At 35.4% G+C, this 25,769-nt stretch overlaps 1 long non-coding RNA gene across 1 annotated transcript in view; it reads left to right on the top strand.

The window, feature by feature from the left end:
* LOC113250675 (uncharacterized) overlaps positions 1-25,769 on the top strand; it is a 209,700-nt gene that overhangs the window by 169,971 nt on the left and 13,960 nt on the right. Inside the window, exon 4 of the long non-coding RNA XR_008955985.1 lies at positions 22,623-22,795. This is a non-coding gene — a long non-coding RNA (uncharacterized LOC113250675). The remainder of the gene's footprint in view (positions 1-22,622; positions 22,796-25,769) is intronic.

Genomic DNA, 25,769 nt, shown 5'->3' with positions numbered 1-25,769 from the left:
CTCCCTCTGCCCCTCCCCCACCTTCCCTCTCTAAAATACAAAACAAAAAGCAAAGTCAGACTTCTTAGTGTAGCATATAATTTCCTTTATAATCTAGCCCTAGTCCAGTTTTCCTTCACAGCCTCATCATCTGCAACTCCACCCTCTCCTCAAGCCTTGCAAATATCACAGCCGTAGTTAAATATGCTTCAATTCTAAAACTCTACAAGAGCTTTAGAGGCCCTTTAAAATATAGTTTTAATGTCTCCTGAGAGTTTATGTATGGGGAAAGTTGAAATAGTAAGAAATAGACTAAAAAAATAGATTGAAGTTAAAAAAAATAAAAAAGACATTAAATGACTGGCTAAGGGTTTGAAATTTATTAAATAGACAATGAAGAACTGCTGAAGACTTTCAAACACGGCAAGAACCTATCATGGTGGTTCTTTAGAAAAATTGATTTGTTGGAGTGGGCAAAATTAGACAGTAGAGGGATTTTTTTCTGCTTAGTTCATTGATGAATCCCAGGTGCCAAGAACAATGCCTGGAACATAGTAGGTGCTCTACAAATATTTGCTTAATGAATGAATTCTGGAGCATCTCCTAGGAATTAGTGCTTACACAATATCTTTCTCTCTTTCTCCATTTTGACTTCGATCTCTCTTTCTCCTTCACACAAATGTGCTCTCTCCTTTTCATCCATACTGATCTCTTTCCTCATTTATTATAAAGGATAATTTTCTAACATAATTATTACTATAGCCATTATAATTCACAGTCAGCAAGTATTTCCTAATTATTGCATTCCAAAACGAATTTGAGTGGTATTCTCGCACTTGATCACATGTAATTCTCACAAGAACCCAATGGGATGTGTATCATAGCTCACATTTTGCAACTGATTGATGTCAAGAGTCCATACCATTAAGCAGGGTAGATTTCTGGCTTCAAGTCTTGATCTGTTTACACCAAAGCAATTGAACAATTCATATTGTGATTTCTTTTTGATCTCTGACTAAATGAAGGTGACTGAGTTAACCACCTTTTTAAAATTAAAAATTGCAAGAGGTAAAGGAGTGAAGATGGGATGATAGCTTCTTTAGAGGGGAGCATGGTTGAGGGATTATTTCTTTTCTTGATGGAAGTAGAGATGTGAATATGTTATAGTCTTGGACAAAGGAAGAAATATTTTGCAGTAGTGTGAGGCCAGTTATGAATCAAGATAAATTATAGAGTATGGTAGGACATGGAATTAAGCACTAAAGTGGGACCTTGAATTAGTGTTGACAAGGAAGAGGGATACTTTTTCCTTCGATGAAGGAAAAAAGTAGAGAAAACAGTAGTGCAGTAAGATGAATTTTCAAGTAGGGAAGGGAAGGAGTTGCAGGAAATCACGTTAGCAGGTTTAGATAGTCTGTTGAAGATTCTAGCTAAAATGACTCCAAATTGGTTGGATACAGAACATTTGGAGCAATTGGCTAAAATATTTGTCTCTAGCAATGCAAAAGAGCCTGGTTAAAACTTCATTACTTGGTTAAGAGCATGGATTATGAAGTCAAACTGTCTGGGTTTTAACCATGGCTCCTCTGTTTACCAACTGCATGATCATTAGCAGTCACTTAATCACTGTGTGCTTTAGTCATCATCTGTAAAATGGGATGATACAGTACTAACCTCATAGGTTTGCTGTGTGAATTAAATGAGTTAGTATATCTAAAGCTCTAAGAATGGGACTCTTTATTTTTTTAAGATTTTATTTATTTATTTGACAGAGAAAGAGTGAGAGAACACAAGCAGGGGAGTGGCAGAGGGCGAGGGAGAAGCAGGGAGCCTGATGCAGGGCTCAATCCCAGGACCCTGGGATCATGACCTGAGCTGAAGGCAGATGCTTAAATGACTGAGCCACCCAGGTGCCCCTAGGAATGGTACTCTTTATACAGTAAGCCTTAAAATAAGTGGGAGCTGCTGTTCCAGTTCCCTACCACCTTAAGCATCTTGGATATTGTTTATCCTTTTCATATAATATATATTTTCTTTGGAAGGTGTGGCTTAGTTGTAGACCAGAGGTGAAGTGTGCTGTTCTTTCCTCCACTTTTACAACCATACGCATGTACCTGGAATGATATACAGATAACTACACTGGCCTTAATCCAGCTGAAAGCTGTGATTGAATGGTGTCTTTGTTATTTGAATTGTTTTATTTTTAATTAAATGATTAAGCAGGAGCATTCAATCAAAAGTGACCACAGATAAAAGGACTGCATTCTGTAATAAAATGACAAAGACAATTTATTGTACTCCAAATATGCTAAAACACTTAATAAGTTCTGAATTATTTTTAAATACAAAAATTTTGGATCCTGAATTACCATAGGAAACTTTAACCAATCTACTACGTAGTCATAAATTAGTAAGTTGCTGGAGTTTGGCCATAACATACACGGTAATGCTTAAAATTCAAGGCCAACTGGAGAAAGAATATAAGCTTTGCGTTAATGACAGGTTCATTGCTTTAAAGCTGCTACCTTCTTTTGATGTGACATGTAGACAGTCTCTGCATTTTGACTATTTTGATATTTGATTACAATTAGTGATAATAATGGTAACAGATTTCAGCAGCCATCCTAGAGAATTTTAGCAAAGGAAAAATAATCTGATATAATATATACCTATTCTATATATTACTAACTTCATCCCCTGAAAGTGTGTTTTAATAAAATCTTTCTTGGTATGCCAAAGAAAACTACAGAATTGGCTATCCCTGTGACAAATACTTAAGAAAATTCATTGCAAAATTTTGAGTTAAGCTAACTAATGCTTTTTCCCCCCTCATATCCTTTGAAATATTATAATAACCTTCTTTTTAGTGGAATTGTCTCTTAATCTATCCACCAAAAGAGTCTTAAAGATACTTTAAAGCTATTTTAATGATGTGGAAAGATAGCTTGACCAAAAATAAAATGAACATATTATGCAAAATGACCAGATATGCCCAGAAACTGAATTATTACTCAACCACAAGAATCTCTCAGAAATTATTGTGGTACAGTAGTAAATCATGAATTAGTCTATTTTCTCAAGTGTTAGTTCACAAGCTATACTAGAAATTAAATGATAAAAAGGACGGGTAAAATTATCAGGGTTAATTTTTAAAATCACAGATTATAGTAAGCAGAAGGAACTTGAAATATTTTCAGTATAGTACATGTCTGAGTAGCTATCTAGAGTTTTATAGAGACTGAAAATAATGATGAAATATAATATTCTCTAAAAGTTGGTTTCCATATTAAATAAAGGTTTATATAATACACAGCAATATTTTTCCTTTGTCTCATTTCAAATTAGTTTTTTCTTTCAAGAAAAGTACATGAAAAATAAACTTGCCATTTATACAGAGCTGTTCTTCCACTAATGCTCCAGCACTTGCTGCCAAATATTTTTGAAACAGTTTGAAATATGTATCACCGTTCAACATCTGTTTCTTTTCCAATTTTTTAAAACATGGAAATAGCTGTAGATAAGGGAAACTTCTCTGAAGTGTCAGACTTTATTGTACAAACATAAATTATGACATACACAGCTGTATCTTGAGACAGAAAACTACTAATTTGGACATTGATAAAAGCACATGCTATTAGGTTAAAAACTGTGACATTTTGTAGATTAAATATATACATTCCTTTTTTCTAATATTTTGGAACTGATAGAACTAGCTAAAACTATGTTTTTTTTTTTTTTAAAGTCCAGCTAAACTATTTGGGGAATAAAATATTTCCAAGTGAATTATAGCAGTTAATTTTACTTCTAGGAAAATGAGAATATGTATTGATTTTAAAGGTTTTGAACATATATCAAATATATCTTCAGAACCTATCATTGAACAATGATGCACTGGGTTACATGCTATGTTGTGTCAGTTTAAAAAGTATAAATTTGCTAGGCTTTCTAAACCTATGTGCCATGTAAACTTCAGTGTGACAGTGGGTATGTTGAAAAAAAAATTGCCCCATGGGCAGATAAATTTGATCACTTTAGGTTTCTCTACTGCAGAGCTTTTCAGACTCTAATACGTACTGTGAATCTGGAAGGGGGCTATGGGCACAGAACCTCTCTGGGGAGAGAGGATGGGTTACATAGCCCCCATTAAATCATTACCCACTGATTAATCCATTAATCCCCTATTGTATGTCACTATTATTTATGTGTTCTATCATGCATTGACTGCACTTGAGAGCTTCCATGAAGCTTCCTCTGAGAAACTGGAAATAAAGTAAGATGTCCTCTGGGAGGTATATGATGAAAACAACACACAGTGGTTCAGAGAAGAGATCTACAAAGCTATCTTAAAGACGCTGGCTGACTACCGGACCAATAAGACTGGAGTAAAACCCAAATAAGCCAATCACAAGAGACACTGGTTGGGTAGAGAAACACAAAAAGAAGAAAGGAACATCAAGCCATAAAATACTGATAGTATGGAACCCTGTACTCTATAGGGAAGAATTCATCTTAAGTTAGCTAACGCTTTAAAGATTACCATCTTTTTGGTAAGGCTGTCTTTAATATCTTCTCAAAGGTACTTATTTTTATAATCTAAAGGCTAGAACTTGGCTCACACATATGATTAACTTGCCTTGCTTAGAGTTTTTTTAAAAATATTGTATTAGTTTCATAATACTGCCATAATAATATCTCACGCATATAGTGGCTTAAAGCAGCACAAATTTATTTGTTATCTTATATTTCTGGAAGCCAGAAGTCTGAAATGGGTCTTATTTTGCTAAAAAACAGGTGTGGGCAGGCTGCATTCTTTTTGGAGGCTCTAGGGGACAGTTGGTTTCCTTATCTTCTCTAGTATTTGGAGAACACCTGCATTACTTGTCTCCTGCCCCTCTTCCATCTTCAAAACCAGAAATGTTGTACCTTCGAATATTTCTCTGACTCTGACCCTCGCTTCTGTCATCACATCTCCTTCCCTGCTTTTTCCTTTCTCTCAAGGACCTTTATGATTAAATTGGGCCCACTTGGATAATCTAAGATAGTCTCACCATCTCAGGATCTTAACTGAATCACATCTGCAAAATCTTTTTTTGCCAGATAAGGTTATATATTTATAGCTTCTGAGGATTCATGGGGATAGTTGAGAGGCCATTAATCTATTACAATTTCAAACATTTATAAATAAATATGAGAATAAACATTAAAATTTGAAATTCCAGAGTTTCTTGAAAACTTAGAAGATCAGAGGAAGTCACAAATATGTCAACATGGATCATTTCTGACTTTGCTCCCTGTCATAAGAAAAGCAACTAATATCTGTTCAAGAATAAGACACCACTGAGAAAATCCTAGAACATGAAGGTGAAGCTGAAGCACCCATCAGCACGTCAGAGACCAAGACAGACTGCATTAGAAGAGTAACAGAAGGGGCTACCTGTTGACTGATTTGCCCCTCCCCCAGGACAGTGCAACACCATGTGGAGAAGTCTCCCCTGAGCCTCTGGTTCCTCCAGTGAGAAAAGAGAAGCCAGGTGGGACAACCAGCCTCCTCCAGCATTGTGGGTCACTTTCTGGGAGCCCGTATTCTGATCTCATATCATGGAGATTTACAGGGGACTCTTCAGGGTCCAGCCACTGGGACTCTGACTGTGATGGAGAAGGAGAAAGCCTTGAAACAACACACAGTTCTTGGCAGACTGAGTTCCCAACCAGTGGCTTTGTTCATCTGCAGAACTAAGTTGGGGGTTCATTCTGACCTGGGAACTTGGAAGGGTGCAGATCTACCTGATTTGGATCCTCAAATAATTTTTACATGCCCTAGCACTGTGTTTGCCCACACGTGGGCAAGGTGCTGAATCACAACCCCATTGTGGAGGGTGCCTTCCAGCCCCATCTAACCAGAAGGGCTAATGAAAACACGTGAAAGCTGTGCAGCCTAGTGCTGTTCGAACCAAGAAAATCACAGACAGAGCAAAGGCAGTGGCCCTGTTCAGCCAGGGAAGTTGGGCTGCAAATTGGCTTGAGGCAAAACAAGAGCTTTACCAGTTTTAGAGCTCTTCTCCCACTGCACCCAGGCAGGGAGTCTAATTGGTAACCCTGCTTGTTGCTGAACATACCCTTCAGCCTATCCAAAGAGGAAACCTAACCAGAGCATTGGTAAACTGTGTAGCCCACTCAACTGCCAAGTGCATACAGTGACACTTGAATAGAGAGCACGTTCTGTGGCTTCCTCTGTCTGTAGAGCAAAACTAGTGACCTCACCTGACCAGGGAATTAAGTGTACACTCGGGCCTAATTTAGGTTCCCAAACAATGAGCCGTATAAACCCTGGGCCCTAGACTCTTGCCCTGCTAGTGTAGAGAAGCCAGTTCATAATGTGCCATCTACCACTGAATATAATACCCAGTCCCAACTATGTGTAAGCCTGACCAGAGAATTTAGGCAACTGCAGAGCCCATCCTGCAGCCTCACTTGGGTAGGGAATTCAGCCAGCAGTCCTATCCTACTGTTTTCAGCCAGTGGCACACCTTCCCATCTTCATCCTTAGAACTCAAACAGTTGCCTTGCCCAAATTGGACCATAATAGCAGGTTAATCTTGCCCAAAGACATTATCAGCAGACACACCCAGAAACCCAGACTGAGCTGACTGGTGAAAAACTGCCTTTGGCAAAGCAAATCTGTAAAGTCTAGAAGAGGAGCCCATTAATCAAATGAGCAGATACCAATGTAAAAAAATCAAGGATCAGAAAAAATCATGTTAATATGACACCACTGAAGGATATTAATAAAGCTCCTATAACTGACCTTAAAGAAATTACTATCTATGAAACGTCAAAGAATTCTGAATCATTCTCTTAAGGAAATTTGGGGAACTATAAGAAAACAAAGACAGCCAGCTAAATGAAATTAAGAAAACCATGCATCAACAAAATGAGAAGTTTGACAAAGAAATAGCAATCATAAAAAAAAATAAATTCTAGAGTTGAACAATACAATAACTGAACGGAAGAATTCAGTAGAGAGTTTCAAAAGTAGAGTTGACCATGGAGAAGAATCAGTGACCTGGAGGGTGGGACATTGGAAATTACCCAGTTAGAGGAGCTGGAAAAAAGCTAGAGAGATGGAGAGAAAATGAAAAGGAGTGAAGAAGGCCTGTGGAAGTTCATTACCATTAGATTTGCCTTACAAGAAGGGCTAAAGGGAGTTATTTGAGTAGAAGTAAAAGAATGATAATTAACATCATAAAAACACAAAAAGATAGCATATATCTCACTGTAATGGTAATATATAGTCATGATTATATATAGTATATATAGTGCAATATAGTAATAGTGGTGCATAACTCACAACTTTAGTTTAAAGTTAGAAAAAAGAATGTAGCAAAAATAACTACAAATACATAATCTGTTATTAGTTATACAATATAAAAAACCTGTAAATTGTAGCAGCAATAACCTAAAATATGAGAGGAAAAGAAGTAATAATGTCAAGTATATAAATTCTATTGAAGTTATGTTGTTACCAGTTTAAAATAGAGTGTTACAAGTTTAAGATATTTCATGTAAGCCTCATGGAAACCACAAGGGAAAATCTGGTAGTAATTACACAGAAAGAACATAATAGAGAAGACAAAGCATACTGATACCAAAAGACATCAAAACACAGAAAAAGACAGTAGGATGAGAAACAAGGATCTACAAAACAATTAGAAAACAATGAACAAAGTAGCAACAGTAAGTCCTTACCTGTCAATAATTACTTTCTACATAAATGGGTTAAATTCTCCAATCAAAAGACATAGAATGACTTAAGGGTTAAACACACACACACACACACAAGCACACACACAAACACACACACACTTATACACACACCCCAAGATCCAAAAATGTGCTGCCTACAAAAGACTCATCTTAGCCTCAAAAACACTCATAGACAGAATGAAGAGATGGAAAAAGACATTTCAAGCAAATGGAACCCCCCCAAAAAAAGCAGGGGTACCTATACTATCAGACAAAATAGACTTTAAACTAAAAATTGTAAAAAAAAAAAAAAGAAAAAGACAAGGTAATTATATCATGATAAAGGGGTCAATACATCAAGAAGAGATAACAATTATAAATATTTATGCACCCAGCATTGGAGTAGCTAAATATATAAAGCAAAAACTAATAGCTAAAGGTAGAAATAAATGGTAATACAGCTACTATTAGGAACTTTAATATCCCGCTCTCAACAACAGATAGATCATCTGATAGAAAATCAATAAGGAAACAGTAGATTTGAACAATGCTATAGACCAAGTGAATTTAACAGACATATACAGAACTATCCATCTATCCTATCCAACAACAGCACAATGCACATTCTTCTGAAGCATACATGGGACAGTTTCAAATATTAGGCCACAAAACAAGTCTTAGCAAATGCAAGAATATTGAAATCATACCAAGTATCTTCTCTAACCACTATAGCATAAAACTAAAAATCAGTAATAAGAGGAAAACTGGAAAATACACAAACACATGGAAATTAACACTCTCTTGAACAACCAATAGATCAAAGAAGAAATTAAAGGAGAAACAAAGTTTTTCAAGACAAATGAAAATGGAAATACAATATACTAGTATTTGGGATTCAGCAAAAGCAGTTCTAAGATTGAAATTCATAGGAATAAATGACTACATTAAGAAGCAATAAAGATCCCTAATAACCTAACTCCATGCTTTAAGGGCCTTCAAAAAGAAGAACAAACTGAGCCCAAAGATAGTAGGATAAAGGAAGTGATGAAAATTAGAAAATAAATAAGTGAAATAGATAACAGGAAACAATAGAAAAGATTAACCAAACTAAGAATTGGTTCTTTGAAAAGATAAACAAAATTGATAAACTATTAGTTAGGCTAACCAAGGAAAAAAGAAAAAATCAACAAAATTATACACGAAAAAGAAGACATTATAATGGATAACATAGAAATTCAAAAGATCATAAAGGGATACTATGAAAAACTATATGCCAATAAACTGGACAACCTAGAAAAAATGGAAGAATTCTTAAAAACATTCACCTTACCAGGAAGAAATAGAAAATCCAAATAGACCAATTACTAGTAAGGATACTGAATCAGTAATCAAACATCTCCCAATGAAGAGAGGTTTAGGACTTGATGGCTCCACTGATGAGTTTTACCCAACATTTAAAGGAGAAATAACACCAGTCCCTTTCAGACTCTTCTAAAATACTGAAGAAGAAGAAACACTCTCAAACTCATTTTATGAGGTAAACATTATCCTGATGCCAAAACCAGAAAAGGACACTACTGGAAAAGAAAGCTATAGGCCAATATCCTTGATGAATATAGATGCAATTTTTTTTTTTTGAGAGAGAGAGAGATGGGGTGAGGAGCAGAGGGAGATGGAGAGAGAGAATTTTAAGCAGGATCCATACCCACTGTGGAGTCAAGCGCAGGGCTCGATCTCATGACCCTGAGATCATGATCTGAGCCAAAATCAAGAGTTGGACACTTACCTACCTGAGCCACACAGGTGCCCCAAAAATTCTCTATAAAATACTAGCAAACTAAATTCAGCAGCACATTAAAAGGATCATTCACCATGATCAAATGGGATGTATTCCTGGAATACAAGAATGTTTCAACATATGCATGTAAATCAATGTGATACATCACATTAATAAGATGAAAGAAAAGAACCATATGATTATCTCAAAAGATGCAGCAAAAGCAGTCGAAAAATGCAACATCCGTTCATGTCAAAAACTCTTAACAAAATCTCATTAGGATACATCGCAACATAATGAAGACATAGAAGGACTATATCTGAACATAATAAAGACCATATATGACAAGTCTACAGCTAACATGATACTCAATGATGAAAGCTTGAAGGCTTTTCCTCTAAGATCCGGACAAAGACAAGGATGCTCTCTCTCACCACTCTTACTCAACATAGTGCTGGAAATCCTAGCTAGAGCAGTCAGGTAAGAAAAAGAAATAAAAGGTACCAAAATTGGAAAGGAAGAAGTAAAGTTGTCGCTATTTGTGGTCAGCATGGTTTTATACATAGAAAGTCTCAAAGACTCAATCAAAAAACTGTTAGGCCTAATCAATCAATCCAGGAGAGTTTCAGGATATACATTAACATACAAAAATCAGTGGCATTTCTGTACACTAGCAATGAAATTTCAATTCATTCTGTACATTAACAATGAAAAAGAAATAAATCAATCCCATTTACAATAGCATCAAAACCAATAAAATACATAAGAATGAATTTACCTAAGGTGAAATTCTCTGCTGAAAACTACAACACATTGGTGAAAGAAATTAAAGGAAACACACATAAATGCAGAGGTTTCCCAAGTTCATGGATTGGAAGAATTAAGATTGTTAAAATGTCCATACTATCAAAAACCATCTATGAATTCAATGCAATCCCTATTAGGATTCCAATGGCATTTTTTACAGAAGTAGCTAAAACAGTCCTAAAATTTACATGGGACCTCAAAACATACCAAAAAGCCAAAACAATCCTAAGAAAGAAGAACAAAACAGGAGGTATCACACTTTCTGATTTCAAGATAAACCATAAAGCTATAGTCAACAATGCAGTATAGTGGTGGCACAAAAACAAATAGACCAATGGAACAGAATTGAGAGCCCAGAAATAAACTCAAGCATATATGGTGAACTTACATTTGACAAGGGAGCCAAGAAAACTCAATGGAGAAAAGACAGCCTCTTCAATAAATGGTGCTGGGATAACTGGATAGTCACATATAAAAGAATAAAACTGGACCTATGTCTTATGCCACTCACAAAAATTAACTTGAAATGGATTAAGACTTAAATCAAGACCTGAAATCATAAAATTCCTAGAAGAAAACATGACTTTAGTTTCAGTTATGATTTTTTTTGGATGTGACATCTAAACCATAAAAGACAAAGTAGAAAATAAACAAGTGGGACTACATCAAATTAAAAAGCTTCTGCACAGCAAAAGAAACCCATCAACAAAATGAAAAAAAAATTTATAGAATGGGGAAAAGTATTTGCAAGCCATATGTCTGATAAAGAGTTACTATCTAAAACATATAAAGAGCTGATACAACTCAATAGCAAAAAATAAATTACCCAGTTCTCCAAAGAAGATACATTGAAAGACTAACAAGTACCTGAAAAGATGCTCAACACCACTAGTCATTAGGAAAATGCAAATGAAAACTGCACAGAGATACCACCTCGGGGCCTGTTAGAATGGCCATTGTCAAAAAGACAAGAGAAAACAAATGCTGGTGTAGATGTGGAGAAGAGGAAAACCTTGCTTACTCTTAGTAGGATTGTAAATTGGCACAGCCACTATGGAAAACAATATGGAGGATCCTCAAAAAATTAAAAATAGAACTACAATATGATTCAGCAATTTCACTTTTAGGAATACACCCAAAGATAATGAAAATTCTAACTTGAAAAGATACTGCATGCCCATGTTCATAGCAGCATTATTTATAATAGCCAAAACATGGAAGCAATTTAGTGTCCATCAATGGATAAATGGATAAAGAAGTTGTGATACACACACACACACACACACACACACACATATTATTCAACCATAAAAAAATGAGAAAATCCTATCGTTTGCAACAACATGGATGGAACTTGAAAGCATTATGCTAAGTGACTTAAGTCAGAAAGAGAAAGACAAAATACTGTGTGATCTCACTTTATGTAGAGTCTAAAAAAATAAAGAAAAAAAGTCCCAAATTTGTAGGGGTAGGAGGAATTGAAGGAGGGTAGTCAAAGGCACAAAATTCCAGTTATAAGGTAAATAAGTACTAGGAATGCAAGGTACATGATGACTGTAGCTAACACTGCTGTATGATATATAGGAAAGTTGTTAAGAGAGTAAATCCTTAGTTATTATCACAAGGAGAAAAAGTTTTCTTTTATTCTTTTCTTCTTTCTTTTCTTTTTTTGTATCTGTATATAAGAAGATAGATGTTAGCTGAACCTATTGTGGTAATCATTTCAAAATATATGTAAATCAAACCATTATGCAATATGCCTTAAATTTATACAACATGTGTGTCAATTATTTCTCAATTAAACTGGAAAAAGAACATTAAAAAATTGGAAGATCTGTCAACACTGGATCTATACTCCCTCATTACAGTGATCAACTAGAGATTTCTGGTACTTCTTTTGTTAAGAACCTACGGTCTTTCATTTCATCAAAGTCTTCATTTGAGATTCCTTTGCTAACTGATATTACCCACCTGACCTCTAAAGTATTTGAACTTTTGTTATCTGTTGCAAAAAGATATGTAATGCTACAACAGGATCTAGTAAATATTTAATTTTGCTAGGTAATTACCTTTTTTCAAAAAGTGATCTCTAATTATATTTGGTTTCTCATGTACATTTTCCTAGTGAGAGATACAAAGATTCTAGTTCTATTTAGAATCTTATTTCTCACTGAATGTTTATCCATTTGAACTTTGAATTCATGCTTCAGGATTGTAATCCATTGACAATGTACAGGAAAAGTCAGGTCTCTGAGGCTGCAAAATGGGAGGCCCATTTCCTGGTTAGCACTTAACTAATCGAGATGGATACTCAGTAAGAGTCTTTGGAGATGTCCTTCTCCAAAGGCTACCTTATTTGCATTTTGAAACATCAGCAGAAGGAAAAAAAAATCATGTTTATGACAGAGCAGCCAAAGGGATCCAATAATATTGGAGCAATGCAAATTCTCAATCAGAAAAGAAAGGAATGCAACTAGAAATATTCTGGAAAATTAGAATGAACTTTTATTACATGCATATATATTTCAACTCTGAATGCAGGACATAATAGCTCACAAAGAGTATATTTTATTCCTGAAGCCCCCTGCTGATTTTAGTTATGATGAGGATATTTAGTTTCTGTGAAAAGCCTGACTAAGGTCATTCTTATTTTCATTTGGTTCAGTGAGAGCTTTAGACTGGTCCTAATAGCTTTAATACGTAACCTTAAGTAACATGGTGATGTTTACATTTGTTTGAGTCATAACTGGACCTTGCCATATTCAGTGCCAAGGAAATCCAAAGTCTGTCAAATGTTGAATTATAATTTCTATGTCATGTTCTATTATTTCTTGACTTTCATAAACTTCCATGAACAAACGGAACATTTGTGCCAAATAAAAATAGAGATTTTGGTTCGTTATTAAAAGTATACATTACACTCTGTCATTATGAATTTGTATGGTCCATGTATTGCCAAGATAACTAAAATACCAGTTATTACACATATTTTGGTCTTACCACAGTAATGTTCTTATTATCACATCATCTGAGGTACATTTCTTTTTAACCCTGGACCAATGTGATTCCTCATTTCCTTGAATTCCTAGGCTACTTAGTATGTGTATTATTTTATACGTAATTAAAGAAAAACCTTTTTTACTGTAATAGTGACTTCTATTTCATTTCTTGAGCCCAAGCTGCCTTGTTTGCTATTATTGTCTTTAATCATTTTTGTGATCTTATTCTCATCCTCTCTTGTGAACACTATGAAATAAGAGATAAAGTTGAGAGAATAATAAAAGAGAATGAAATAGAAAGATAACAATTTCTAAAGAAATGATCACACATAGAGTGTATTGGAGTGGGAAGCAATAGTGTTTCCAGAAGAAAGACAGAAGAAATGGAGCAGGAAAATATTAAAGTACATAATTACAAAGAAAACCTTCCTTGAACTGATGTAAACAGTAAACCTGCAGATCAAAAGGGTACAACTTATCACAGAGAAAATATATCATAATCAATTGTGAATCAGATTCTGGAGGGGTTGTTTGACTTCAAGAAAAAAGAAAATCTTCGCCACATCCAAAGAATCATTTCCAGTGGGTTGTAGATCTAAATGTAAAAGGTAAAAGAGTAAATCACTTGGAAGAAGCAGAGGAGGACATCTTTATGACTTTGGGGATAGTAAATATTTCTTAAAGAAGACACACAAACCGCTGGCTATAAAGGAAAAAAAATTGATAAACTACATTAAAGTTAAGAACTTTTGCTTACTACAAGTTAATGCGAGGAGAATGAGTGGGAGAAAATACTTGTCATATTATGAATGTATAGACGTATATAAAAAGAATAAAGGTCTTATATACGGAATACATAAAGAATGCCTGCAAAATCAATAAGAAAAAGTAAGACCACCCAGTAGAAAAATTGGAAAAGACCTTGAACATCACAGTAGAGGATATACAAGAAGCCTATAAACATATGAAAAGGAGCCCAACTTTAGTTAATCATCAAGGAAATGGCAAATTAAAACCAGAATCTGCACTCGTCAAATTGGTTAAGCTAAAAATGCCAAGTGTTGGACAGGATGGATGTGGATAACTAGAACTCTCATAAACTATTGATAGGAGTGTGAACTGGCATAACTCCTTTGGAAGATGATTTTTCAGTATTTAGTAAAGCTGAATATATATCCTATGATCCAACAATTCCACTCCTTCATATATGTATTTAACATATTTTTACCAAAAGGCATACACAAGAATATTCATAGTAGTGCCATTTGTAGTAACCCTGTGTTGGGGATTGCCCCAAGTTTGATGATTCACTAGAGGACTCACAGGACTCAACAAGCCCAGACTCACGCTCATCAGCATAGTTTATTATAGTAAAAGGATAACAAAGCAAAGCAGAATCAGTATAGGGAAAAGCTTATGGGGCAAAGTCCTGAGGAAACCTGGAAAGCTTCCAGAATCCCGCCCCCATGGAGTCACAAAGGACATGCTTAGTTCTTCCAACAACAAGGTGTAACAACATCTGTGAAATACTGTCTTCCTGGGAACCTCATTAGAGACTTAGTACTCCAGGTTTTTGTTGGGGCTGGTCAAGTATGCAGCCTCCACCTGGCATGTACCAGAATTCTAGACTTCCAGAAGGAAAGCAGATGTTCACATAAACCATATTGTTTTTATAAACAGTTTGGGTACAATGAGCCTTTCTTGAGATTAGGGTGGTGGGAAACCTTCCAAACTCCAAGTTCTCAGGTACCAACCAAGGGCCAGTTCTGTCTAAGGATAACAGTCAGGTCTGCTATGTTAACTTGTTCCTGCACAAGCTTTAAACTGGAATTAATTCAAAAGTCTATCAACAGTAGAATGGAAGAATGCATAAATAAATTTCTGTATATTAATACAATGGAATACTATATAACAATGAGAATTATAATCCAAACTCTTATGCAGTATGGAAGAAACATAATGCTTAAACAAAAGAAACCAGGGACAAAAGGATACACATTGTATGTTTCTATTTGTATAAAGTTCAGAAATAGGTAAAATTAAACACCATAGTAATTGAAGTTGCCTGGAGAGGTTATACCTGGAATAGATAAGGGAGGTTCTCAGGTGCTGGTATTGTTTTGTTTATTGATTTGAGTCAGAGGTTACATGTTCACTATGTAAATATCCTTTGGGTCAGGGCTTACAATTTGTGCTCTTTTCTGTATTATGTTATATTTCAATACAAACTTTACTTAGAAACAGTTTTTAAGTTAAAAAAAAAAGACTCCTGCATATATTCAGGCAGAAGAAACAAGTTATTTAGAAAACAAAAGAGTTTTGTGAGAGTACTAATATATAATATTAAAATTAACAAAACTTCTGTATAATTTTTAAACAACATGGGGTGCCTGGGTGGCTCAGTCGTTAAGCATCTGTCTTCAGCTCAGGGCATGATCCCGGCGTTCTGGGATCAAGCCCCAGGGCGTGATCCCAGGGTTCTGGGAACGAGCCCAAGCCCCACATCGGGCTCCTCTGCTGGGAGCCTGCTTCTTCCTCTCCCACTCCCCCTGCTTGTGTTGCCTCTCTTGCTGGCTGTCTCTCTCTCTGTCAAATAAATAAACAAAATCTTAAAAAATAAATAAATAATAAAACAATAAAAATATGTATAATTTAGTGAATGTTTTTACCAGGTACTCTGTGGAGTTGTATTATATTACTCTACACTCTCTAGTATGGTAGCCATTAGATATATGTGCTTACTGAGCACTTGAAATGTGGCATGTCCAAATTTATATATGCTATTTGTTTATGCTATAAATGTATATTATAGCTGTATGGTATAAGTATAAAATATACACCACATTTTGAAGACTTAGTATAAAAAGAAAATTTTTTATTGTTTAGATATTGAAATGACAATGTATTATTGACTATATTGGGTTAAGTAAAATATATTTTTTTAAAGATTTGTTTATTTATTTATTTGACAGAGACAGCCAGAGAGAGAGGGAACACAAGTAGGGGGAGTAGGAGAGGAAGAAGCAGGCTCCCAGCGGAGAAGCCTGATGTGGGGCTCGATCCCATAATGCCGGGATCACACCCTGAGCCAAAGGCAGATGCTTAATGACTGAGCCACCCAGGTGCCCCCTGTAAAATATATTATTTAAATTAATGTATTTTTTAAAATTAATTTATTTATTTGAGAGAGAGTACGTGCACATGCGCACATGCATGTGATCTGGGGGAGGGGTGAAGGAGAAGGAGAGAAAATCCTCAAGCAGACTCCCCGCTGAGTGTGGACCCCCCCATTGTGGGGCTCAATCCCAGGACCCTGAGATCATGACCTAAGCTGAAATCAAGAGTCAGCTGCTTAACAGACTGAGCCACTCAAGTGCCCTATCTTTTTGTTTTTACCTTTCACATGTGAGTGCTAGAAAATTTAAAACTATATATGTGGTTCATTTTGTACCTCTATTAGATAGCATTAATATAGATCATGTCATTAATTTCTTACATCAGTCCTGAGAGATAATAGTACCGTTTTACAGATGAGAACACTGAGATGTAGAATACAAAGAAAAGGGTATGTAATTAGTAAAGGTCACATAAGAAGTAATGAGCAGAGCCAAAATTAAATATATATATAATTCTAGGTCCTGTGCTGTTCACCTCTGTGCTGTACTCTCAGAAGATAGGGGAGCACTATCTACCAGATTTTCGGGGGAGAATGAATTTGATTCAAGAATTCTATATCTCACTGAGCTATTATTCCCATATAAATGCAACAAAAAAGTTTTCTTATGTAACCAAAGGCTCAGGAAATACATTACTTACATATCTATCTTACCAAAGTCTCCATCTAAACACTCAATTCAGGGGTGCCTGTGTGGCTCAGTTCGTTGGCCATCTGCCCTCACCTCGGGTCAGGATCCCAGGGTCATGGGATCGAACCCTGCATCAGGCTCCCTGCTCAGCAGGAAGCCTGCTTCTCCCTCTCCCTCTGCCCCTCCCCCTGTTTGTGCTCGCGCTCTCTCTCTCTCTCAAATAAATAAACAAAATCTTAAAAAAAGATAAACACTCAATTCAGCCATTTAGGGAAATTGAATAAGGAATTCATAGTGTGACAGGGGTGGTGGTGGGTTTTGAGTCTAAGCATAGAATTGAGCCTAATTATTATCATAAGTAGAATTATAAGAGATAAGCATAATTCCTTGAATAAGATATATTATAAATTTTAAATCAATTTTAAAAAATGTAACAGTAGTGATTTCAAAAAGCCTAAAAGCAAAAACTAGGGTCTGTGTAGAGAGGTGGGATAAGGTCGAGGAAGTGTGTAATTCAATAATTTCTTTGGAGGAAGTTAATAGAATTTATTTCATTCCTGAACTTGATAAGCTGGCAACTATGCCCTTAAGAAATGTCATTAAAATATATAAAAGTAAACACTAATGGAACTAAAAACAGAATTCACAACTTACAATATACTGAGAATAGATACTGTTTTCTACAATATCGTAGAAAACATAGACCATAAAATAAAAGAGATAAAAAAAGATAATAGCACAGAATCAGAGATAAAGCAGAATCTTTAAAATAAGATGACTGAAAGATCAAATATAGCTATCCCAACAATAAAAGAAACTGAGATAAACTTAATTTATAAAGATTGAGTATAGACACATTCACTCTTAGATTTTATTTTCCAAATACAAAAGTAAAGCTGTAGTATCAAAGTTATATTTAATAACTCCAAGGTATCTAATTTCATATGCTTTTCTCATTTCTACTTTTCATAGTTCTTAGGGTCTCAAGTATCGTTGACTATTTAATATGTTTATGTTCATTGACAAACAGCAGTATGAATTAGAAATGGTAATGTCTCATTTTTAATCATCTCTGTTTAACTTGTGACTACATGTGATTTTACTTTAGAATGTAGCACTAACTTTATTCTTAAATGGAAGTCTTTAAAACACTTTGTCTTTCCTAAATCTCAGCCTCTAATTACCTGGAAACAAAATGAAGGCAGTAAGAATAAAGGTACAGACACCAACAGGAAAACAATAATTTGTACACTCAGTGTAATAATCATATATATCTTTGATGTGGAGACTATTGTTTCTACATGTTTTCCTTTGACTGAAATTTCTCGCTTTTTTTTTTTGGAGAAATTTCTGAAATAGCAAACTTGGTGTACCAGAAATTTAGTGGCTTACTCTCTTAAATTTCATTGATGTATCACTATTCCCAGGCCATTCCAGCTTTGAGGCACAAACTAAGTCTCCAGAATAGTCACACAAAAGAACCCATTTTTTTTCAGGTGTGATCCCACCCATTCTTTAGAAACGCAAATGTTCTTCCACTATCTACTCCTTTGCTCAGCAGGTATTTTTCCCTTCAATTTCAGGCACAAATCCTCCCATTAACTACAAGATAATCACCTGTTCTTTTTTTCTCCTGCTTTACTTCATTGTGTTAATGTTTCCTGTGTTCCCAAGAGGGAAGTTTGTCATTCATGCTCATTCTAGATATTGCTGTGGATGCTTTCAGGAGAAGTTGCAGTTGGTCTCTGGAGATGAGTGCTTAGGCTCTATCAGGACTCTTACTGGTTTGCTGCAGTGTACATGTGAGCTGTTGCTGATGTCTGATGTTGAGGGCACTGATAGGTGAATCATCACCATCTGCTTTTACTGCTACCAAAGCCACTGGCTCTATCTCCCATCACTGCTGAAGCTGTTGACAGCAATGTCTCTAATGCCTTGCATTTCCAATGATATAGATAGATAGATGATAGATAGATAGATAGATAGATAGATAGTGATTTATAGTTATTTGAGCTTTTCTTGATATTTACTGATTCTTTTACTGTAGCCTCTTCCTTTAAGATGCAGGTTGGAGTCAGGGCTTTTTTGGACAGGCAACATGATAACTCAGAATCAGCTCTTTGTTAGTTCAATAGCCTATCCTTGACCCAAACCTCCATCATTTAACTCATTCTTCCATTACAGATAAACTTTTTCTCAAAATAGTGGCTCTGGCATAAAGATGGACATACAGACCAATGAAATAGAATAGTGAGCCCAGAAATAAACCCTTCCATATGTGGCCAAATGATCTTTGACCAGAATGCCAAGACCATTCAATGGGGAAAGGACAGTCTTTTCACCAAGTGGTGCTGAGAATACTGGATGTCCATATGCAAAAAAATGAAGTTGGACCTTTACCTTGTATCACATACAAAAATTAACTTGAAATGAATCAAAGATCTAAGTGTAAGACACACAGCAATAAAACTTCTAGGGGAAAACATGCATGACATTGGATTTGGCAATGACTTCTTGGATATGACACCAAAGGGACAGTTAACAAAAGAAAAAAGACAAATTGGAATTCATGAAAATTGAAGAGTTTGTGCACCAAAAAATATCAACAGGGTAAAAAAAAATACCCATTCACAAAGAATGGGAGAAAATATATGCAAATCACATATCTGATAAGGGATTAATATCCAGGGTATGTAGAGAACTACAGAAACTCAGCACAAACAACGAAACAAAACAACCCAATTCGAAAATGGACTTAAATAGACAATTCTCCAAAAAAGATATGCAAATGGCTAAGAAGCACATGAAAAGATGCTCACTATCACTGATCATTAGGGAAATGCAAATCAGAACTACAATGACATACCACCCCACAACCCATTGGGATGGCTACTCTCAAAAAAATAAAACAAAAAACAGAAAATAACAAATGTTGGTGAGGATGTGGAGAAATTGGGCACTGTTAGTGGGAATGTAACTTGGTGCAGCTGCTATGGAAAACAGTATAGCGGTTCCTCAAAAAATTAAAAATAGGACTACCCTATGATCCAGGAATTCCACTTCTGGATATATAACCCAAAGAACTGAAAGCACAGTATCCAAGAGATATTTGTACATCCATGTTTATTGCTGCATTTTTCATAATAGCTAAAACGTAGAAGCAACCCAAGTGTCCATCTACAGATAAATGGATAAGCAAAATGTGGTATATACATACAGTGAAATATTATTCAGCCTTTAAAAGGAAGGAAATGCTGATATATGCTACAACGTGGATAAACCTGGAGGACATTATGGTAAGTGACATAAACCAGTCAAAAAAAGATAAATACTATGTGACTCCACTTAAATGATAAGAGTAGTCAAAATCATAGAGACAGAAAAGTATAATGTGGTTGCCAGGGGGTGGTGGGAGAGAGGAAAGGTGAGTTATTGTTTAATGAATGTAGAGTTTCAGTTTTACAAGATGAAAAAAGCTATGGAGATGGATGGTGGTGATGATTTCACAAAATTATGAATGTACTTAATACCATATAACTGTACACTTTAAAATGGTTGAAATGGCAAATTTAACATTTTGTGCATTTTATCATAATAAAAAAATTGGAAAAAGAAGTTATCAATCAAAATGGAAGATGCATTTCTGGTAGCTAGGGAGTCAAGCCAGTTCTGTATGCACATAGCAGGCATCCACATTAATGAGTACCTGGCTATCTTAAATGGAATTTTGTAGAAGTGTTTTGTTTTATTTTTGTTTTGTTTTTTTACAAAGCGAATGGTTTTAGAGAAGGGATCAAAAGTTTGGGTGTGGATGACAATCCCAGGTTTTTGTGAGGTTACCTTTCAGAAGGGGCTCTCCTTTCTCTTCCTTCACTCCATCCTCCTGTGTTACTTACTATTCTTTCTGATAGAGTTATTATTCCTTTACCTCTGTTAGAATTATTGTTATTATTTATCATCTGTCATTGTGGTAAATGTGGTAAAAAGCATATAACATGAGATCTACCCTCTTAAATTTTTAAGTGAGAAGTTCAGTATTGTTAATTATAAGCACAGAATGTTAGATGTATGGTCTGGTCTTCTCTTTTCCTTCCCAAGGAGAAGCCAGGAGGTGGGATTTTCCTCTCAATTGTGTGATGCTATGCCAGGGAGTGGGATCATGGTAAGACAGTGCCATGAATTTTCCCACTGGCTTCGCTTTGGCGGTGTGCTCTGCTGGGGAGCAGGAGCCTCTGAACTGTCTGGATTTCTCATAAAGGGAATTGGTCTGCATACTGTTGAATCAGTGTTTCTGTAGGAGACAGATAGGTCTGGGGCATCCTATCCCACCAACTTACAGTCATTACTCCTATATCATTCTCTGTTTCGCACTAGTTTTTGTTACTTACATATGCTTTTATGGTTTGAATACTTGGAAATGTGATTGCCAACAAATCATGCTCTGTGCTTTTCATCTGTACTAAAGGAAACAGTTAAGAGATATAGATGTAATGATAGACACTATATTAAACACTTTTTTTGCATCATCAACTCTCTTAAATGTTTATACAATGATATTTAATTTTCACAAAAACATTGTAGATATGTTACTTTATTTTCCTAATTTTATAGAGGAGGAAACTTACGCACAGAGAAAGTGTTTAACTTGCCCAAAATTATGCCCCTTATTAGTAGAAGAACTGGCAATTAACGCAGGCAGTTTAGTTCCAGGGCCTGTGCCCTGGAACCAGAGACAGTCTATGGTAATTGTCACATTTGTGTAACCACTCAGTGGTGTTCTAGAAGTAGGAAACAATAGGAAAAAGCAAAACAATATAATAACATAAAAATTATAAAAAATCCATAAAATACTCAAAATTCGGTGTCCAACTTGGAACATGCATTATACGTAAAGGGGTATTTGTTGTTTTGTTGTTATTTGTTTTTGCTATTCTTGCTCTTTTTTTTTTTTAAGGTTTTAGTAATTCATTTATTTTGAGAGAGAGAGAAGGTGAGAGAGAATGGGAGGAGGGGTAGAGGGAGAAGGAAAGAATCTTAAGCAGACTCTGTGCTGACCGTGGAGCCCAACATGAGGCTTGATCTCATGACCCTGAGATCATGACCTCAGGAAATCATGACCTGAACCAAAATGAAGTATAGGATGCTTAACTAACTGAGCCACCCAGGTACTCCACTCTGGCTTTGTTCTTAAACAGTTAATTATTTTTATTTTTCATAGTTGAAAAGTATTTTTTGTTTAAAAATGATTATTTTCAAAACATTCATCATATTCTTTTTGTTGTAAATAGGAAAAAAAATAGCAGCTTTATCTTCTAGCAAAATAACACAGCTGGTGTTTTGCCAAATTCAAATACAGATTTCACTGAGGGTCTGTGATAGTTAAGATGTAGCAAGAATTTTTTAGGTTGAAACAATATTAGAGACTATTTTTCAGGATAGAAGAGGTTTTTATCCTTTTGGGTCAGATTGTCATGAATATTTTTCTTCATTTTTAATCTCCTCATGGAACAGGTCCTGTTAATATCAAAGGTCCTGAGAAGCCCAGCCACCTGCGCCCTAATCTGTTATTCCATAGAGTATCCCAGCAAGCTTCTGGTTCCTAGAGTCCTATGGTCACTCTTCCCACATAACCACTGCTTCCTGATTCTCTGTGAAGATGGCTGAGGGTCAAACCTGAGCCGCTGGTATGTACAGTAAAGTTTTTGATTCAGCTTACTTGTCCTCTAAGAGGTTTTAGCATTTATATCTCTACCATATTTCTGTATTATACCAACCTGGTCATTAATATTTATAAAAATATTTGTCAGTTTTATAATTTCAGAATGCTGTAATTGTTTTGATACTCATTGAGGCTGATTTTTCATTTACGTTTATTCTTTTGTAGCATGCCTGTTTGTGTCCTTTGTTTTTCTGTTAAAACTTAATTTTTGATTTGTAAGGATTCTTAGCAAATCAAATATATTAACTCTTTGCCTTTCAAATAATTTGCAAGTATTTCCCCAAATCTCTAAAATTCTCTCACTTCCAGTTATGGTTTTGGGGGCATAGATTGTTTTGATTTTTTAGGTTGAAAAAAATTAAGTATTATGCTTAGAGTAGCTCATGCTTCAAGCTTATATTTTTTAGCTTTTAAAAAATTGATTCTTCTCTTATACTTTATCTCTCTCCCGTTTTATACTTTTATACTTTATCTCATCTAAAGGACAACTGACGTCTGGGGAGATTACATTGCATGAGCTAGGCAGCTCAGTTTATTTTTTTAACTGTTAGTCGGGGAACCCAATGCCATTTATTTTTCTGGGATATATTTGATTTTTATATTGTCTCATTAAAGGACAAACTGGTTTTTGGTTATTTTTGGTTTGATATTTGATAGTCTCTAAGCATTTTGGGGGACTTCGGGAGACTGGCAGTTACTTTACGAGATAAATCTTCTATCTTATTCCTTTTCTCTCTTAGCTCTCCTTGGTACCAACTTTCCTTGATTTTAACTCTCATTTTTAATTGATTTTCATGTTATTTTCCTCAGTGGTATCACAATGTGATAGGATTTTTAATGAACTTTTATGGAGCATAATATATATATACACAGAAAAGTGCATGTATTTTGTGTACAACACACGCAATAGATTTTCTCAAAGTGAACAGAGCCTCGTAGTTAGGACCCTGATAATTTAACAGGGTCTTGTGAACAACCCAGAAATCCCCCTTTACCAACACCCAGTCAGTATCTTTCCTCCTCCCTCCAGTTAACCATTATTCTGATTTATGACACCACAGAATAATTTTTCCTAAGTTTGAACTTAATATAAGTAGAAATATACAATATGTACCAACAACACAGTAGTGGCTTTCTTTGCTCAACATTATGTTTATATGACTTTTGCATAATTGTACATAATTACAGATCATTTGTTCTCATTGCTGTATGATCATAACCATACATTTATATATCCATTCTGTTATTGGTGTACATTTGGGTGGTTACCGATTTTTGGCTATTAGGAATAGTTCTGCTATGAATATTCTTATACGTGTCTTTTGGAGAATATCATTACAACCTGATTAGCTTTTTTTTTTTTAGATTTCCTGGCTTATTTCTGACCTACAGACTGCCTAGATTATTCTAGTATTCGCAGAAACCCAGTAATTGAAGACCCAAATCTGAATTTTGAAAAACAGGGACTATGGATTATGCAAATGTAGGCCAGCCTGGTTATATGCTTTTAATACTGTTGAAACATATAGTTTTGTTACACTAAATCTTGTGTGTGAAATAGTCTGGATGAGGAAAAAACTGGACGAGAAAGGTACCTTTTTCAAGACGGCTTTGTTTGGAAGTTGTTTTGGTGGAGGTTTCTTATGTGCTAAGTCATTTGGAGAAATTTATTTTCTAATGAACATAAGATATTTTAGTATAAAACTAATTCATACAGGAGCACATTTTTAGCTGGGCTCATACAGAGAAAATCCAGATATTTGTCCATTTTGATTAAAATTTAGAATGTATTTATTTATAGTCCTTGAATGTTTCCCGTGGGTTATTCTGATATACATCCTGGGAATACTTGTGCTGGGTGAGTGAGAATTTCTCAGCACAGGAGACTGGAGCAATCTCATGTGAAGTGGCTCTCAGGACCAGTGCTGACTTACTTTTGTCCTGAGATCTGTTTTTCGTATATTCAGTGATGTTCTGCATTCAGCCTGCAGCAGAACTGTACCATCGGAATTCTGGGAGGCTTTCTACTGGGCATCAGTTATTTCCTTTCCTAAACTACAAACACAACTGCCCCTTCTGTGGAGGAAAAGAGACAGGTTTGCCTTGGCCAAAGTCTGATGGCCCAGAGTCAAGCCCTTAAGTGCTTTTTCAAGTGCCCAGTCTAGGTTCTCTGAGGATCAGTCTGTTTGGTAGCCCAAGAAGGAAATTACCCAGTCATTTCTATTCTGGCATTTACCAGTACACAGATGTTTCTTTCGATTTTATAGGAGAGCAAACTTGAATTGGCACTTTTCCTGGATAGGAGGATACAAATTGTAGGAGATATAAAATATTTTTTATTGACCTAGATGTATTAGAGAATATATTATGAAAGTTAATACTTAATAAACTTTTATCCATCAAGTGTTCCTTGTCCATTTCACATAATAGTGTTACAAACTCCCACAAAACTCTAGCAAACACTTGCAGATTTATAGGTATCTATTCCAGTGTTTCTTAATATGTGGGCCATACTCCCAGTATCTTTGGGAAAGCAGCCTATGGATTTCCATTTTTATCAGTCATCTTGAATTTTTTTCAAGGCCTCAGGGCTATAACTTAGAATGGACTCAAGCTAAATTTCCTTCACTTTGAGTCTTAAATAGATCCACATTGTAGAATATTCCATTCTGTAGACAATAAGGTTATGGTGGACACATGGTGGACATGGAGATAAGCTGCCTGGGTCTCCCTCCAGGACAGGCCTTGTTGCCCAGCATCATTAATTTGTCAAATTTTGGTCCAACTTTTATAACATTACTACACACTATTTTTCTCTCTTGTTACCGTAGAGGAGCAGATGAGGAGAAGAGAATGAAAAAATTAAATGAATTTTTTTAGGGACATGATCTATTAAAATGGGAATCTCTATATACAAGAATCAAGAGGGGCTGATGTCT

Source organism: Ursus arctos, unplaced genomic scaffold, assembly GCF_023065955.2.
Source record: "Ursus arctos isolate Adak ecotype North America unplaced genomic scaffold, UrsArc2.0 scaffold_1, whole genome shotgun sequence".
NCBI lineage: Eukaryota > Metazoa > Chordata > Mammalia > Carnivora > Ursidae > Ursus > Ursus arctos.
This window is presented reverse-complemented; position numbering and strand designations above follow the sequence as displayed.